This window comes from Pseudophryne corroboree, unplaced genomic scaffold (genome assembly GCF_028390025.1).
Source record: "Pseudophryne corroboree isolate aPseCor3 unplaced genomic scaffold, aPseCor3.hap2 scaffold_191, whole genome shotgun sequence".
Taxonomy (NCBI): domain Eukaryota; kingdom Metazoa; phylum Chordata; class Amphibia; order Anura; family Myobatrachidae; genus Pseudophryne; species Pseudophryne corroboree.
Genome location: NW_026968548.1, coordinates 130,801 through 149,531, shown reverse-complemented (window position 1 = coordinate 149,531; position 18,731 = coordinate 130,801). Strand labels below are relative to the sequence as shown.

Genomic DNA, 18,731 nt, shown 5'->3' with positions numbered 1-18,731 from the left:
GAAAAAGAGGAGTAAGAACAATTCTCATTGTTCCAGATTGGCCGCGAAGGACCTGGTATCCAGATCTGCAGGAAATGCTCACAGAAGATCCGTGGCCACTTCCTCTAAGACAGGACCTGTTGCAACAGGGGCCCTGTCTGTTCCAAGACTTACCGCGGCTGCGTTTGACGGCATGGCGGTTGAACGCCGGATCCTAGCGGAAAAGGGTATTCCAGATGAGGTCATTCCTACGCTAATAAAGGCTAGGAAGGACGTGACATCTAAACATTATCACTGTATATGGCGAAAATATGTTTCTTTGTGTGAGGCCAGGAATGCTCATACGTAAGAATTCCACCTGGGCCACTTCCTTCACTTCCTACAAACTGGAGTGAATTTGGGCCTAAAATTAGGCTCTATTAAGGTTCAGATTTTGGCCTTATCCATTTTCTTTCAAAAGGAATTGGCCTCTCTTCCTGAAGTAAGTACAAACTTTTGTGAAGGGAGTACTGCATATTCAGCCTCCTTTTGTACCTCCGGTGGTCCCTTGGGACCTTAACGTGGTGTTAAGGTTATGGTTTGAACCACTTAAAATGGTGGAGTTTAAATATCTCACTTGGAAGGTGGTCATGTTATTAGCCTTGGCTTCCGCTAGGCGAGTGTCGGAATTAGCAGCTTTATCACATAAAATCCCCTATCTGGTTTTCCATATGGATAGAGCGGAATTGCAGACCCGTCCTCAATTCCTGCTAAAAGTGGACTCATTCTTTCATATGAACCAACCTATTGTGGTGCCTGTGGCTACGCGTGACTTGGAGGATTCCGAGTCCCTTGATGTGGTCAGGGCTTTGAAAATTTACGTGGCCAGAACGGCTAGAGTCAGAAAAACAGAAGCACTGTTTGTCCTGTATGCAGCCAACAAGATTGGCACCCCTGCTTCAAATCAGACTATTGCTCTCTGGATCTGTAACACGATTCAGCAGGCGCATTCTATGGCGGGATTGCCATTGCCTAATTCAGTCAAGGCCCATTCCACTAGGAAGGTGGGCTCTTCTTGGGCAGCTGCCCGAGGGGTCTCGGCACTACAGCTGTGCCGAGCTGCTACTTGGTCGGGTTCAAACACCTTTGCAAAGTTCTATAAGTTTGATACCCTGGCTGAGGAGGACCTCCTGTTTGCTCAATCGGTGCTGCAGAGTCATCCGCAGGAGCCCGTTTGGGAGCTTTGGTATAATCCCCATGGTCCTTACGGAGTCCCCAGCATCTTTTAGGACGTAAGAGAAAATAAGATTTTAAACCTACCGGTAAATCTTTTTCTCGTAGTCCGTAGAGGATGCTGGGTGCCCGTCCCAAGTGCGGACTACTTCTGCAAGACTTGTATATAGTTATTGCTTACATAAGGGTTATATGTTAGTTTTCATCGGTCTTGGACTGATGCTATGTTGTTTTCATACTGTTAACTGGGTAGTATATCACAAGTTATACGGTGTGATTGGTGTGGCTGGTATGAATCTTGACCTTGGATTAACAAAAATCCTTTCCTCGTACTGTCCGTCTCCTCTGGGCACAGTTTCTCTAACTGAGGTATGGAGGAGGGGCATAGAGGGAGGAGCCAGTGCACACCCAGATCTAAAGTCTTTCTTAAAGTGCCCATGTCTGCTGCGGAGCCCGTCTATCCCCCATGGTCCTTACGGAGTCCCCATCATCCTCTACGGACTACGAGAAAAAAAATTTACCGGTAGGTTTAAAATGTTATTTTTTTCTCTGCAACCCACTGCTAAATTGTGCTTCCTAGCTGTTTTTTATAAAATCACTTAATTAAATCTAACTCTGATTACGTCAGAGAAGGCCAGGTACCCTACACCATAAGAGGGGGTTTGAAATTTTGACTTGTCTACTTAAAGATCACCAAAATCCGATCACAAGGTCAATTACATCCCTGGGTGGGATTGAACCACCAACCTTTTGGTTAATAGCCCATGTAAGTGAAAGAGATCCTGAAGCACTCACTCATCATGGGAAAGTACCAATGTGTTTCTTACAAAAATTCTCCAGATTATTGACTTTTTAAAGTTTTTCTAGGAAACGTTCTAGATGAATGCTTATTAGCCTTTGTCAGTATATACTTTTACGAGGTGTCTCTGTGGTGCAATCGGTTAGCATGTTTGGCTATTAACCAAAAGGTTGGTGGTTCAATCCCACCCATGGATGTAATTGACCTTGTGATTAGATTTTGGTAATCTTTAAGTAGACAAGTCAAAATGTCAAACTCCCTCTTATGGTGTAGGGTACCTGGCCTTCTCTGATGTAATCAGAGTTAGATTTGATTAAGTGATTTTATAAAAAAAACAGCTAGGAAGCACAATTTAGCAGTGGGTTGCAGAGAGAAAAAACTATGCTGGCAGAAAAGTCCAATTGAGTGATTAAACAGCTCTTCATTTTCTGATTTTATGTTTATGCTAACAAATTTGCTCTCTGAAAAGTGTCCACAAAGTAAAGTCTCTGATTAACACCTTTGTAGGAATGGTTTTTCACCTATTACTGAATTAAACTTGCTTCATTGGAAAGGCAGTAAGATGCATCCTCATTTCAATGTCTACTGAAATAATACAGGTTGACACCAGGAAACATAAACGTCACTGCATCCTTGCTGCTTCCTCATGGGGAAGTCTGTTTAATGTGAAAACAAGGTGATATCTAATCAGCACACAGGTAAGGAATTAAGAAAATCTTTCTTTATGGGTGAAGATGTTTCTCACAAAATTGTTGCACCAAAGCATCATTGAAATTCAAGCTGGAATGATGATTTTAATATATCACTTGTACATTTTGTACTGCTCTTCTGGTGACAATGTAGTTTGTTTTTGTCAATTACCATTTTAATAATAGGGTAAAGAAAATTAAGTGGATTTTTGAAAGAAAACAATACTGTCAATTTACTATTAAAACAAATTAAAATGGTAAAAGTTATTGTACTTTAAGTAAAAATAAAAGAGCCAAAATATCAATCCCAGTTTTGGATTACTTTAATTAACAAAAAACAATGCATATAGCAGAAGATAGTTTCAATCTGCCTACATCTGGGTTATGGGCCCAGCATGCTTCCGTTGCAGTACTCTGCTGCTCATGTAAGTGCAAGAGATCCTGAAGCACTCACTCATCATGGGAAAGTAGCAATGTGTTTCTTACAAAAACTCTCCAGATTATTGACTTTTTAAAGTTTTTCTAGGAAACGTTCTAGATGAATGCTTATTAGCCTTTGTCAGAATGGACTTTTACGAGGTGTCTCTGTGGTGCAATCGGTTAGCATGTTTGGCTATTAACCAAAAGGTTGGTGGTTCAATCCCACCCAGGGATGTAATTGACCTTGTGATCAGATTTTGGTGATCTTTAAGTAGACAAGTCAAAATTTCAAACCCCCTCTTATGGTGTAGGGTACCTGGCCTTCTCTGATGTAATCAGAGTTAGATTTGATTAAGTGATTTTATAAAAAACAGCTAGGAAGCACAATTTAGCAGTGGGTTGCAGAGAAAAAAAAACTATGCTGGCAGAAAAGTCCAATTGAGTGATTAAACAGCTCTTCATTTTCTGACTTTATTTTTATGCTAACAAATTTGCTCTCTGAAAAGTGTCCACAAAGCCAAGTCTCTGATTAACACCTTTGTAGGAATGTTTTTTCACCTATTACTGAATTAAACTTGCTACATTGGAAAGGCAGCAAGATGCATCCTCATTTCAATGTCTACTGAAAAAATACAGGTTTACACCAGGACACATAAACGTTACTGCATCCTTGCTGCTTTCTCATGTGGAAGTCTGTTTAATGTGAAAACAAGGTAATATCTAATCAGCACACAGATAAGGAATTAAGAAAATCTTTCTTTATGGGTGAAGATGTTTCTCACAAAATTGTTGTCCCAATGCATCATTGAAATTCAAGATGGAAGATGATTTTAATATATCACTTGTACATTTTGCATTGCTCTTCTGGTGACAATGTAGTTTGTTTTTGTCAATTACCATTTCAGTAATAGGGTAAAGAAAATTAAGTGGATTTTTTAAAGAAAACAATGCTGTCAATATACTATTAAAACAAATTAAAATGATAAAAGTTATTGTACTTTAAGTAAAAATAAAAGAGCCAAAATATCAATCCCAGTTTTTGATTACTTTAATTATAAAAAAAAAATGCACATAGCAGAGGATAGTTTCGATTAATCGACCTCTGGGTTATGGGCCCAGCATCCTTCCATTGCACTACTCTGCTGCTCATGGAAGTCTGAGAGATCCTGAAGACTAAATTGATTAAAGGCCTAAAAGTACTGGACTATAAGGAAAGACTTACTAGGCTGAATATGTATACACTAGAAAAGAGGTGCCTAAGAGGAGATATTATTAATATCTTCAAATATGTAAAGATACATAACAAAGAGTTATCAGAGGAATTATTTATTAAAAGAACACGTGGTCACTCGCTGCGACTGGAGGAAAGTTCAGAATGCAATGGAGGAAAGGGTTCTTCACTGTTAGGGCAATCAGGATGTGGAATTCCCTGCCAGGGAAGGTGGTAATGGCGGACTCTGTAATTGGATTTAAAAAAGGAATGGATACATTTCTGAATGAAAAAGCTATCCAAGGTTATAATACTTAAAATATCAACATGGTTAATCCGGGGGTAACATGAGTTATAGTAGCTAACTAGTCATAAAACATTATTCAGCAAGTATGTAGAATCATCACAACTTAAAACAGGTTGAACACGATGGGCAATTTGCCTCTATTCAACCTCAAAAACTATGTTACTATATGTTACTATATTACTGTAGTATACAGAACACCACAATGCAATGAGCAGTGATAGTGAGCACTGATGAGGATACTAGAACTGACACTGAGCAGCAAGATGCAGCACTGGACTATTAGTAATGTACTGTAGTATGCTGAGCAACACAATGCAGCACAAGACAATGAACAGTGATACTGAGCACTGATGAGGATACTACTGAGAACTGACACTGAGCAGGAGAGACACACTACTAGTATTACTGAGCAGCAATAAGTAACCACTGATACTGAGCACTGATATTGAGATTTCCACTGAGAGAACATAGCCACGTCCTCTCCGCTCTCTCTTCAATGCACGAGTAAAAATGGCGGCAACGCGCAGCTCTATATATAATATCCGAATCTCGCGAGAATCCGACAGCGGGATGATGACATTTTCCCTTGTTCAGGTTTTCCGAGTCAGGCGGGAACAACCGAGCCTGCCTCAGACCAGTGTAAACCACGTGGAGTTCGTGGGGAATTCGGTTCTCGGAGAACCGAACCCGCTCCTCTCTACCTTATACCCATCAATTTTTTTTATTTTCAATCTAAGCCCCTGCAGTTTTCTGTAAGCATCTGCTTCGCTATGATGATCAACAAGTCACAAGGGCAAACACTCAGGGCTTGAGGCATAGATCTTTGGACCAGCTGCTACAAGCATTTCAGAGGTGTCACTATCACTGGTGACACCCAGAGAGGTGGCGAGGGAGATTGTAATGCAGTGCGTGCAAATAAGCAGCGCAATGGTAAAAAGGAGGCATTATTTCATAGGTAGGGGCGTGGCCTGGTGGCCTGAATCTACATTTTGTTGCTCCGGGTGTCCCGGGGGTTGGGGGCTGCACCCGGGGACTAGTGTGTAAGCGGTGCTGGCTCCTGCACAGTGACAGGGCATGGCCACCCAGTATGACACCTCCCTTCTTGACCATGCTGTAATTGCAGTCGCACTGCAGTTCAGCGTGATCATAAACAATGGTGTAGCCTCCTGCTGGTGCAGACTGTATGTGCGCGCAGGAAGCCGCCACCATTTTTGTGATTACAGCGGCTGAATGTGATGTCATACAGCCGCTGTGACCACGCCCCCTGTGTCTCCTCCATTGCAGACCCCATTTTGAAGCCTTGCCCCCGCACTGCTCCATCCCTGACTTGGAAATGGAGTGTTGCTGACCCCACTCTCCCCCCCTGCCCCGATTGACAGGCAGAGGCGATCGCATGCAGGCACATGCGTATGCTCTTAGCAATTTTTGCAGTTGGATCGCTTATTGTGATTGCAATCCAACCTGAATCAGGCCCTATTACCTATCACAATGCGCTGCGGGCAGTACAAAATTGGGTTAATATAGGAGAAAAACCCCCAGACCTGTGCTCCTTAACTGTACCTGGTGGCTAGTGGAGCGGCTGCCCAGTAATCAGTGTCCACCCCAGTGCGCACACGGCCCACCCCCTACGGCCACGCTCCCCTTAATCAGCGGCCTCGTGATCCGGAAGGGCGGTGTGTGTGTGACTGACCTTAGGAAGAAACCGGAGCCTCCGCTGCAGTGACCCAGCAACCAGGGCACGGGAGTATACAGCGCCGCTGGGAGTGATGAAGCTGCAGTAAAGATGTCTATTAGACCTAGCCTGCTGCAGCCCTTGTAGATTCTCATAAAACAAGTTCTTCTTTTCTTGTCAAAATTAATAGCTAAGAATAGGCTGCCTGAGGCAGGCCCCTGTTAAGTGGCCTGCTACTGAAGGCACCAACTACAAACTGAGCTCCCTGTTCATGGAAGCGGGGTTATAGAGGAGGATGCGCTGAGCATCTTGGGAACAGTCAAAAGCTTTGAGCCGGTTGGTGCCTCAGATCAAGATCCTACTCTACACCCCAATGTGAATCCTTGTGGAGTCCAGTGTACCCCACAGAAGAAATTAATGTGTCACACCCATTGGCAGCAACCTTAGAATAGCTGCTGACGGGCACAATTGAGAAAGGAAGGGGGGGGGGGGCATTTGAATCCAGCACATAGATGCAATTCAAATATGTAATTTGTACCTTCCTATTTTAAAATATAATGGATGAACCTAACCCTGTGAGAACAATCTTCATGATCAAGAGATCTAATATGTAAAATAAGTATGAGTTGGGATAGGGCTGGGGAGGGTGGCAGCTCGGGCAGCCCCTCCCCCGTCAAGTTAAGGAGATTCAACTGAGGAAGCACAAGGGAACTCTCGTCTGGGGACAACAACTGCAGGGAGACCACATCTTTTCAGATGAACATGGGAGGGCGGAAGGCTGCCTAATACTGAAGCACCATCAAATATCAAACCATATACAACAACTAGTACAAGCATTCCTGGGGGAAGGTCTGCAGCAGACGGATTTGCATACGGTGATGTCATCCAAGCAGTGGGCCAAAGTTGGCTGGAACCCTCATCTGCATATAAAAAGAGAAAAGGGGCATGCAGGGCATGGCGGCCTTTTGCAGTGCTTGGATGACCCCTAGTTCGCATTAAACACCCCCACCCTCCTTTGGTGTGGGGCTCATGTTGGCCATGCCCAATCCCCTGAAGCATTCATGCTGATTTCTTGCAGCAGCTGGGCACTGTAACAGCTCCAGAGCTGCTCTGTAAGGCAAGTAAAAGGGTGTGGGCCCTGCAGCACCACCTGTAGTTCGCATTGTGCGTTGGAAGGCACAAAGTAAGCAGACGGGAGGAGAAGTCAGGATAGTACACAAGGGCATCCTTTTCTCTTAGTCCGTAAAGGATGCTGGGGTCACATTAAGAACCATGGGGTATAGACGGGATCCGCAAGAGACATGGGCACTTTAAGACTTTCAAAGGGTGTGGACTGGCTCCTCCCTCTATGCCCCTCCTCCAGACTCCAGTTATAGGAACTGTGCCCAGGGAGACTGACATTTCGAGGAAAGGATTTATTGTTAAACTAAGGTGAGCATCTTACCAGCTCACACCTTAAGCATGCCGCAGAACGTGGCATTCAACAGAACACAAGCCAACGGCATGAACAATTGCAGCAAAAAGCTGACCAGAACCGTAACACAACATGTGTATAACCACAAGTAATAACTGCAGACACAGTATGGACTGGGACGGGTGCCCAGCATCCTCTACGTACTAAGAGAAAAGGATTTACCGGTAGGTATTAAAATCCTATTTTCTCATACGACCTAGAGGATGCTGGGGTCACATTAAGAACCATGGGGTTATACCAAAGCTCTTGAACGGGTGGGAGAGTGCGTACGACTCTGCAGCACCGAATGACCCAACTTGAGGTTATCATCAGCCAAGGTATCAAACTTGTAAAACTTAGCAAAAGTGTTTACTAAATAGCTGCTCGGCAAAGTTGCAATGCTGAGACTCCCCGACCAGCTGCCCAGGATGAACCCACCTTTCTAGTAGAATGGGTCTTCACCTAATTCAGTAACGGCAATCCTGCCGTGGAATGAGCATGCTGAATCTTACCACAGATTCAGCGCATAATGGTCTGCATGGAAGCAGGACACCCAATCCTGTTGGGAGCATACAGGACAAACAGAGCCTCTGTTTTCCTAATCTGAACCGTTCTGGTGACATAAATTTTCAAAGTTCTGACCACAGCCAGAGACTTTGACTCAACGAAGGTGTCAGTGGCCAAAGGCACCATGTGGAAAGATGAACCACCTTTGGCAGAAATTGTTGACGTGTCCTCAATTCTGCTCTATCTTCATGAAAGATCAAATAAAGGCTCTTGTGATACTGCATGGTTTGTACTGTTTTCCATGTGCTCCCAGATCTTTCAAGCAAGTAGCATGGTCAAGAAAGTTCTGTTTGAAAAGAAACAAACATTTACTGTCATTGTTATGCAAATAAACTTACATTAAAGCTAACAAGAAAGCACACTCGTTCTGTCTTTAAACTGATAAAAGAAACCCCAATAATATGGGGCATGCAAAAATTGAGATAAAACTCAGTTTTGCTCCTCTCCACGGAAATCTTTAATAAAAGGCGAAATATTTGTTAGTTCTGAAGAGAAACCAGAGCATGACCAAGATTCCACCTGTCGCCTGAGTGCCATGCCAGCAGTTCTCATTCAGCTCAAAGTGAGCACCAAATTTGAATGAAAGAAAGCAGATTTCTCACCAGGCTTCTGTCACGATCCGGGTATCTGGACACCATTTCTTACCCATCAGATGCCTCCTAAGGCTGGCTCAGCGCTCCAGGACCGGATCCCATCTGTTATCCTGATGTGTACATTCCTGTATTCTCTCCTGTCACTCTGGGACGCTGTCACAGTAAACGCCATATTACACCTGGCATGGCGTCTCCCGCGGCCTCCGCCGTGTCCGCGTGGTTGGATGTGCATCTGTCAGCCTGGCGCCTCCTGTCTCCGGTGGCCGGCGCCGCCATTACTGTTTTCATTACCACATGGATTACAAACCAAAACTTCCCTCCAAGTGTCTGCATGGGCGCAGCCATCTTGGATTCTGTCAGCTGATCATTTCCACCAATCTGTTCTCAGTATTGATAATCTGCATAATTGCCTAGCCAATCCCTTCCTTGCTGCAGGTATAAATACACTGTGCCTGAGTAAGGAAGGCGTCAGTGCTTTGGTTGTCAAACCTAGTTCCTGTTTGTCTCTCTCCTGTGATTGTCTTCCAGGTTCCAGCTCCTGTCTCAAGACTTCCACCATAGAGACCCGCACCAGCATTCCACCTGCGGTGTAGCCTGACTCTCCAATCCATTGTGGATTCATCTGTTTCCAGCTACAACATTACCTGCTTCCAGCTCAGCTTCCAGCAGAGTACAGCTTCCCTTAAAGGGCCGGTGTCCTTTCTACACTTTACCACTCTCCACCGGTATTATTATTTCTCCGCTCTCAAGTTCTACATTTCAGTTCATATTTCATCGCTCCCAAGTTCATTTATTATTTAACTGGTTCCAGCCAGTATCCACTCCGTGCTAACAACAGTCTGGTTCCAGCCAGTATCCACAGCAGCTGTTTTATCTTCAGCAACCCAGCTTTTCCTGGAACACCAGCTGGCACAATCCTGGGTTATCTCCATTGCTACAGTCGGGCCTGGTAAGGACTTTCCATCTAGAAGATCATAAGAGCTATCTCACACTACCAGTGCCCTGTGGCTCCTGCCATCCTGTAGTACCCAGGAACTGTATTTATTCTTTGCTGACTTTTACGTTTTCTTTTACTGCTGCTGTGTTGCGGAGTTGTCATAATAAACATCATTGACTTTTATCCAAGTTGTCGTGGTCACGCCTTCGGGCATTTATTATTTATGTTACTTACATGTCCAGGGGTCTGATACAACCTCCCAGGTTCCGGTACATCTCAGCCCCTACAACTGAGGCTGCCTCCCGTCAGCTCAGGCCCTCAGTTGTGACAGTAAGCACTGACCAAATGAATCCAGCCGGAGACCAGGATCAAGCGGCCAGGCCGATGCAAGAACTGGCAGCCCGACTAGAACATCAGGAGGCTGCACAGGGCCACATCATCCGCTGTCTCCAGGATCTCTCTACTCGGCTGGATGGGATTCAGACAACTCTCCGTGGATCAGGCGCGTCTGGTGCGTCAACCACAGTGACTCCAGCTATAACCCCACCCACCTTACCCATTTCTGCTCCACGTCTTCATCTTCCAACGCCAGCAAAATTTGACGGATCTCCAAGATTCTGCAGGGGATTTCTCAACTAGTGTGAGATTCAGTTTGAGCTACAACCTGGCAATTTTCCCAGTGACCGTACAAAAATTGCCTACATTATTTCTCTTCTCAGTGGCTCAGCCCTTGATTGGGCATCACCGTTATGGGAGAGGTCCGACACCCTGCTATCTTCCTACACTGCCTTCGTGTCAACATTCAGGCGCATCTTCGACGAGCCAGGCCGGGTAACCTCAGCTTCATCCGAGATTCTCCGTTTACGCCAGGGGTCACGTACTGTAGGACAATATCTGATACAGTTCCAGATCCTGGCATCCGAACTGGCATGGAACGACGAGGCCCTGTATGCTGCATTCTGGCATGGCTTATCTGAGCGTATTAAAGATGAGTTAGCTACCAGAGACTTACCTTCTAAGTTAGATGAGCTAATCTCACTCTGCACGAAAGTTGATTTACGTTTCAGAGAGAGAGCAACTGAGCGTGGAAGATCATCTGCTCCAAAATCTTCTGCTCCTCCTCCTCGTCAACTGTCACCATCTAAAGATGAGCCCATGCAACTTGGCCGTTCCCGTTTAACCCCTGCTGAGCGCCGAAGACGTCTCTCCGAGTTTCTCTGTCTCTATTGTGCAGCTCCGTCTCACACCATTAATGCCTGTCCCAAACGTCTGGGAAACTTCAAATCCTAGCTCGCCAAGGAGAGGGCCGGCTAGGAGTAATGATCTCCTCTCCATCTTCTCAAGATTGTAATCTCCCAGTCTCGCTTCAAGTTGCTCAACGTTATCGGAACGTCATTGCCCTCCTTGATTCCGGAGCAGCTGGGAACTTTATTACCGAAGCCTATGTTAAACGGTGGTCCCTACCCACCGAGAGACTTCCTTCGTCCATTTCTTTAACTGCCGTGGATGGCAGCAAAATTTTTGATGCAGTTATTTCTTTAAGGACTCTACCAGTTCGTCTGAGAGTGGGAGTTCTTCATTCCGAACTTATTTCTTTTTTAGTGATTCCAAGAGCCACACATCCTGTGGTCCTGGGCCTTCCATGGCTCCGTCTTCACAATCCTACAATTGATTGGACGACTACGCAAATCCTGGCATGGGGTTCCTCCTGTGCTGAGACATGTTTGTTTAAAGTATTGCCTGTCTGTTCTTCCTCCCCCAGGTCGTCTGATGTTCCACCTCCTCCATATCAAGATTTCACGGATGTGTTCAGTAAAGCTTCTGCTGATATCCTTCCTCCTCATAGAGAATGGGACTGTCCGATTGATCTCGTTCCAGGGAAGGTTCCACCTCGAGGCCGAACTTATCCGTTGTCTCTGCCTGAGACGCATTCTATGGAGGAATATATTAAAGAGAACCTAGCAAAGGGGTTCATTCGACCTTCTTCTTCTCCAGCCGGCGCAGGCTTCTTTTTTGTAAAAAAGAAAGATGGTGGTCTGCGGCCGTGCATCGACTACAGAGGTTTGAACGACATTACCATCAAGAACCGTTATCCTTTACCCCTGATTACTGAGCTCTTTGACAGAGTTAGCGGAGCTACCATCTTTACAAAGCTGGACTTGCGAGGTGCATACAATCTCATCCGGATCCGTGAGGGTGACGAGTGGAAGACCGCATTTAACACCCGTGACGGACATTATGAGTACCTCGTCATGCCCTTCGGATTGAGCAATGCTCCAGCTGTCTTCCAGCATTTCGTCAATGAGATCTTCAGAGACATTCTATACCGTCATGTCGTGGTCTATCTAGATGATATCCTCATTTTTGCCAACAATTTAGAGGAACATCGTTTTTGGGTAAAGGAGGTTCTGTCCCGTCTCCGTGTCAATCATCTCTATTGCAAATTAGAGAAATGCGTCTTTGAAGTCAAGTCCATTCCGTTTCTAGGGTACATTGTGTCCGGTTTCGGACTAGAGATGGATCCTGAGAAACTACAAGCAATTCAGAATTGGCCAGTACCCTTAACCCTCAAAGGGGTCCAGAGGTTCTTAGGGTTCGCCAATTATTACCGAAAGTTTAAACGAGACTTTCCCACCATTGTGGCGCCTATTACTGCTTTCACCAAGAAGGGTGCTAACCCGTCCAAGTGGTCTGAAGAAGCCATGCAAGCTTTTCATCTTTTAAAACAGAGGTTCATCTCTGCGCCTGTCCTGAAACAGCCTGACATCGACTCTCCTTTCATCCTAGAGGTGGATGCCTCCTCCGTTGGAGTAGGAGCGGTGTTATCTCAGAGGGCTAAAGATGGCCATTTACATCCTTGCAGTTTCTTTTCACGGAAGTTCTCCCCAGCGGAGCGCAACTATGCCATTGGCGACCAGGAGTTGCTAGCCATCAAGCTCGCTCTAGAGGAGTGGAGATATCTGTTGGAGGGAGCTTCTCATTCAATCACCATCCTTACAGACCACAAGAACGTTCTATATTTGAAAGGCGCACAATGTCTCAACCCTCGTCAGGCCAGATGGGCACTTTTCTTTTCCAGGTTCGACTTTAAACTCCAGTTCTGTCCGGGCTCTCAGAATCGCAAGGCCGATGCCCTTTCCCGCTCATGGGAGCAAGAAAATGAGTCAGAGTCTTCAGACAAGCATCCTATTATAAGTCCGTTGGCATTCTCCACGGTAGGGATGGACTCTACGCCCCCATCAGGGAAAAGTTTTGTGAAGCCGATGCTAAGGAAGAAGCTCATGCATTGGGCCCATGCTTCCCGTTTTGCCGGACATACAGGTATCCAAAAAACCCTGGAGTTTATCTCTAGGTCCTATTGGTGGCCAACTCTGAAAAAGGACGTCTTGGAGTTTATTGCATCTTGCCCAAAGTGTGCCCAACATAAAGTATCCCGCCAGTCGCCTGCGGGGCAACTGGTTCCACTATCCGTTCCCCGTCGACCATGGACCCACTTGTCGATGGATTTCATTACAGACTTACCCATGTGCAACAAGTTCAATACCATCTGGGTGGTAGTTGACCGGTTCACCAAGATGGCACACTTCATTCCTCTCACCGGTCTTCCGTCAGCTTCCAAGTTGGCTCAAGTATTCATACAAGAGATCTTCCGACTCCACGGTCTTCCTGAAGAAATTATCTCAGATCGAGGAGTTCAATTCACAGCCAAATTCTGGCGAAGTTTATGTCAAGTCCTCCAAGTCAAGCTAAAGTTTTCCACGGCTTACCATCCTCAGACCAATGGTCAAACCGAGAGGGTGAATCAGGACTTGGAGGCCTTCCTCCGCATCTATGTGTCCTCCTCTCAAGATGACTGGGTTCAATTACTTCCCTGGGCCGAGTTCTGTCATAACAACCAGTATCATTCTTCATCTGCTTCAACACCATTCTTCACTAACTTTGGATTCCACCCTAAAGTCCCTGAGTTCCAACCGCTTCCAGCAACTTCTGTTCCCGCAGTGGATATCACCTTGCATCAGTTTGCCAATATCTGGAAGAGCGTACGATCAGCTCTGCTCAAGGCATCGTTCAGGTACAAGAAGTTTGCGGATAAGAAGCGTCGAGCAGTTCCTGCTCTCAAGGTGGGTGATCGGGTATGGTTATCCACGAAGAATTTGAGGTTAAGAGTTCCCAGTATGAAGTTTGCACCTCGCTATATCGGTCCTTTCAAGATTGAACAAGTCATCAATCCTGTTGCTTACAGACTCCAGTTGCCTCCCTTCTTAAAAATACCCAGGACATTCCATGTTTCCCTGTTGAAACCGCTGATCTTGAATCGGTTTCATTCCTCACTTCCTCCAACTCCGAAAGTCCAAACTCAACGAGGCGTTGAGTATGAAGTGGCCAAGATCCTGGACTCACGTCACCGTTACGGTCAACTACAATATCTTATTGACTGGAAGGGTTATGGTCCTGAGGAACGTTCATGGACCAATGCTTCTGATGTCCATGCTCCTGCCTTGGTCCGGAGATTCCATTCCAAGTTTCCTCAAAAGCCAAAGAAGTGTCCTGGGGCCACTCCTAAAGGGGGGGGTGCTGTCACGATCCGGGTATCTGGACGCCATTTCTTACCCATCAGATGCCTCCTAAGGCTGGCTCAGCGCTCCAGGACCGGATCCCATCTGTTATCCTGATGTGTACATTCCTGTATTCTCTCCTGTCACTCTGGGACGCTGTCACAGTAAACGCCATATTACACCTGGCATGGCGTCTCCCGCGGCCTCCGCCGTGTCCGCGTGGTTGGATGTGCATCTGTCAGCCTGGCGCCTCCTGTCTCCGGTGGCCGGCGCCGCCATTACTGTTTTCATTACCACATGGATTACAAACCAAAACTTCCCTCCAAGTGTCTGCATGGGCGCAGCCATCTTGGATTCTGTCAGCTGATCATTTCCACCAATCTGTTCTCAGTATTGATAATCTGCACAATTGCCTAGCCAATCCCTTCCTTGCTGCAGGTATAAATACACTGTGCCTGAGTAAGGAAGGCGTCAGTGCTTTGGTTGTCAAACCTAGTTCCTGTTTGTCTCTCTCCTGTGATTGTCTTCCAGGTTCCAGCTCCTGTCTCAAGACTTCCACCATAGAGACCCGCACCAGCATTCCACCTGCGGTGTAGCCTGACTCTCCAATCCATTGTGGATTCATCTGTTTCCAGCTACAACATTACCTGCTTCCAGCTCAGCTTCCAGCAGAGTACAGCTTCCCTTAAAGGGCCGGTGTCCTTTCTAGAGATGAGCGCCGGAAATTTTTCGGGTTTTGTGTTTTGGTTTTGGGTTCGGTTCCGCGGCCGTGTTTTGGGTTCGACCGCGTTTTGGCAAAACCTCACCGAATTTTTTTTGTCGGATTCGGGTGTGTTTTGGATTCGGGTGTTTTTTTCCAAAAAACCTAAAAAACAGCTTAAATCATAGAATTTGGCGGTCATTTTGATCCCAAGTATTATTAACCTCAAAAACCATAATTTCCACTCATTTTCAGTCTATTCTGAATACCTCACACCTCACAATATTATTTTTAGTCCTAAAATTTGCACCGAGGTCGCTGTGTGAGTAAGATAAGCGACCCTAGTGGCCGACACAAACACCGGGCCCATCTAGGAGTGGCACTGCAGTGTCACGCAGGATGGCCCTTCCAAAAAACCCTCCCCAAACAGCACATGACGCAAAGAAAAAAAGAGGCGCAATGAGGTAGCTGTGTGAGTAAGATTAGCGACCCTAGTGGCCGACACAAACACCGGGCCCATCTAGGAGTGGCACTGCAGTGTCACGCAGGATGTCCCTTCCAAAAAACCCTCCCCAAACAGCACATGACGCAAAGAAAAAAAGAGGCGCAATGAGGTAGCTGTGTGAGTAAGATAAGCGACCCTAGTGGCCGACACAAACACCGGGCCCATCTAGGAGTGTCACTGCAGTGTCACGCAGGATGTCCCTTCCAAAAAACCCTCCCCAAACAGCACATGACGCAAAGAAAAAAAGAGGCGCAATGAGGTAGCTGTGTGAGTAAGATAAGCGACCCTAGTGGCCGACACAAACACCGGGCCCATCTAGGAGTGGCACTGCAGTGTCACGCAGGATGTCCCTTCCAAAAAACCCTCCCCAAACAGCACATGACGCAAAGAAAAAGAAAAGAAAAAAGAGGTGCAAGATGGAATTGTCCTTGGGCCCTCCCACCCACCCTTATGTTGTATAAACAGGACATGCACACTTTAACCAACCCATCATTTCAGTGACAGGGTCTGCCACACGACTGTGACTGATATGACGGGTTGGTTTGGACCCCCACCAAAAAAGAAGCAATTAATCTCTCCTTGCACAAACTGGCTCTACAGAGGCAAGATGTCCACCTCATCATCATCCTCCGATATATCACCGTGTACATCCCCCTCCTCACAGATTATCAATTCGTCCCCACTGGAATCCACCATCTCAGCTCCCTGTGTACTTTGTGGAGGCAATTGCTGCTGGTCAATGTCTCCACGGAGGAATTGATTATAATTCATTTTAATGAACATCATCTTCTCCACATTTTCTGGATGTAACCTCGTACGCCGATTGCTGACAAGGTGAGCGGCGGCACTAAACACTCTTTCGGAGTACACACTTGTGGGAGGGCAACTTAGGTAGAATAAAGCCAGTTTGTGCAAGGGCCTCCAAATTGCCTCTTTTTCCTGCCAGTATAAGTACGGACTGTGTGACGTGCCTACTTGGATGCGGTCACTCATATAATCCTCCACCATTCTTTCAATGGGGAGAGAATCATATGCAGTGACAGTAGACGACATGTCCGTAATCGTTGTCAGGTCCTTCAGTCCGGACCAGATGTCAGCATCAGCAGTCGCTCCAGACTGCCCTGCATCACCGCCAGCGGGTGGGCTCGGAATTCTGAGCCTTTTCCTCGCACCCCCAGTTGCGGGAGAATGTGAAGGAGGAGATGTTGTTGACAGGTCGCGTTCCGCTTGACTTGACAATTTACTCACCAGCAGGTGTTTGAACCCCAGCAGACTTGTGTCTGCCGGAAAGAGAGATCCAAGGTAGGCTTTAAATCTAGGATCGAGCACGGTGGCCAAAATGTAGTGCTCTGATTTCAACAGATTGACCACCCGTGAATCCTTGCTAAGCGAATTAAGGGCTCCATCCACAAGTCCCACATGCCTAGCGGAATCGCTCCGTGTTAGCTCCTCCTTCAATGTCTCCAGCTTCTTCTGCAAAAGCCTGATGAGGGGAATGACCTGACTCAGGCTGGCAGTGTCTGAACTGACTTCACGTGTGGCAAGTTCAAAGGGCATCAGAACCTTGCACAACGTTGAAATCATTCTCCACTGCGCTTGAGACAGGTGCATCCCACCTCCTATATCGTGCTCAATTGTATAGGCTTGAATGGCCTTTTGCTGCTCCTCCAACCTCTGAAGCATATACAGGGTTGAATTCCACCTCGTTACCACTTCTTGCTTCAGATGATGGCAGGGCAGGTTCAGTAGTTTTTGGTGGTGCTCCAGTTTTCTGTACGTGGTGCCTGTACGCCGAAAGTGTCCCGCAATTCTTCTGGCCACCGACAGCATCTCTTGCACGCCCCTGTCGTTTTTTAAAAAATTCTGCACCACCAAATTCAAGGTATGTGCAAAACATGGGACGTGCTGGAATTGGCCCAGATTTAATGCACACACAATATTGCTGGCGTTGTCCGATGCCACAAATCCACAGGAGAGTCCAATTGGGGTAAGCCATTCCGCGATGATCTTCCTCAGTTGCCGTAAGAGGTTTTCAGCTGTGTGCGTATTCTGGAAACCGGTGATACAAAGCGTAGCCTGCCTAGGAAAGAGTTGGCGTTTGCGAGATGCTGCTACTGGTGCCGCCGCTGCTGTTCTTGCGGCGGGAGTCCATACATCTACCCAGTGGGCTGTCACAGTCATATAGTCCTGACCCTGCCCTGCTCCACTTGTCCACATGTCCGTGGTTAAGTGGACATTGGGTACAACTGCATTTTTTAGGACACTGGTGAGTCTTTTTCTGACGTCCGTGTACATTCTCGGTATCGCCTGCCTAGAGAAGTGGAACCTAGATGGTATTTGGTAACGGGGGCACACTACCTCAAGAAATTGTCTAGTTCCCTGTGAACTAACGGCGGATACCGGACGCACGTCTAACACCAACATAGTTGTCAAGGCCTCAGTTATCCGCTTTGCAACAGGATGACTGCTGTGATATTTCATCTTCCTCGCAAAGGACTGTTGGACAGTCAATTGCTTGGTGGAAGTAGTAAAAGTGTGCTTACGACTTCCCTTCTGGGATGACCATCGACTCCCAGCAGCAACAACAGCAGCGCCAGCAGCAGTAGGCGTTACACGCAAGGATGCATCGGAGGAATCCCAGGCAGGAGAGGACTCGTCAGAATTGCCAGTGACATTGCCTGCAGGACTATTGGCATTCCTGGGGAAGGAGGAAATTGACACTGAGGGAGTTGGTGGGGTGGTTTGCGTGAGCTTGGTTACAAGAGGAAGGGATTTACTGGTCAGTGGACTGCTTCCGCTGTCACCCAAAGTTTTTGAACTTGTCACTGACTTATTATGAATGCGCTGCAGGTGACGTATAAGGGAGGATGTTCCGAGGTGGTTAACGTCCTTACCCCTACTTATTACAGCTTGACAAAGGGAACACACGGCTTGACACCTGTTGTCCGCATTTCTGGTGAAATACTTCCACACCGAAGAGCTGATTTTTTTGGTATTTTCACCAGGCATGTCAACGGCCATATTCCTACCACGGACAACAGGTGTCTCCCCGGGTGCCTGACTTAAACAAACCACCTCACCATCAGAATCCTCCTGGTCAATTTCCTCCCCAGCGCCAGCAACACCCATATC

The 18,731-nt window shown here is 46.5% G+C and overlaps 2 non-coding genes across 2 annotated transcripts; one reads left to right on the top strand and one right to left on the bottom strand.

Annotated features, from left to right (window-relative positions):
• Nucleotides 1-3,260: 3,260 nt before the first annotated feature.
• TRNAN-AUU (transfer RNA asparagine (anticodon AUU)) lies at nucleotides 3,261-3,334 on the top strand. Its single transcript has one exon. It is a non-coding gene; the product is annotated as a tRNA-Asn (tRNA).
• Nucleotides 3,335-8,697: 5,363 nt separating this feature from the next.
• Nucleotides 8,698-8,813, bottom strand: LOC135004206 (U5 spliceosomal RNA). The gene has a single exon (XR_010205044.1). It is a non-coding gene; the product is annotated as a U5 spliceosomal RNA (small nuclear RNA).
• Between the last annotated feature and the right edge of the window lie 9,918 nt (nucleotides 8,814-18,731).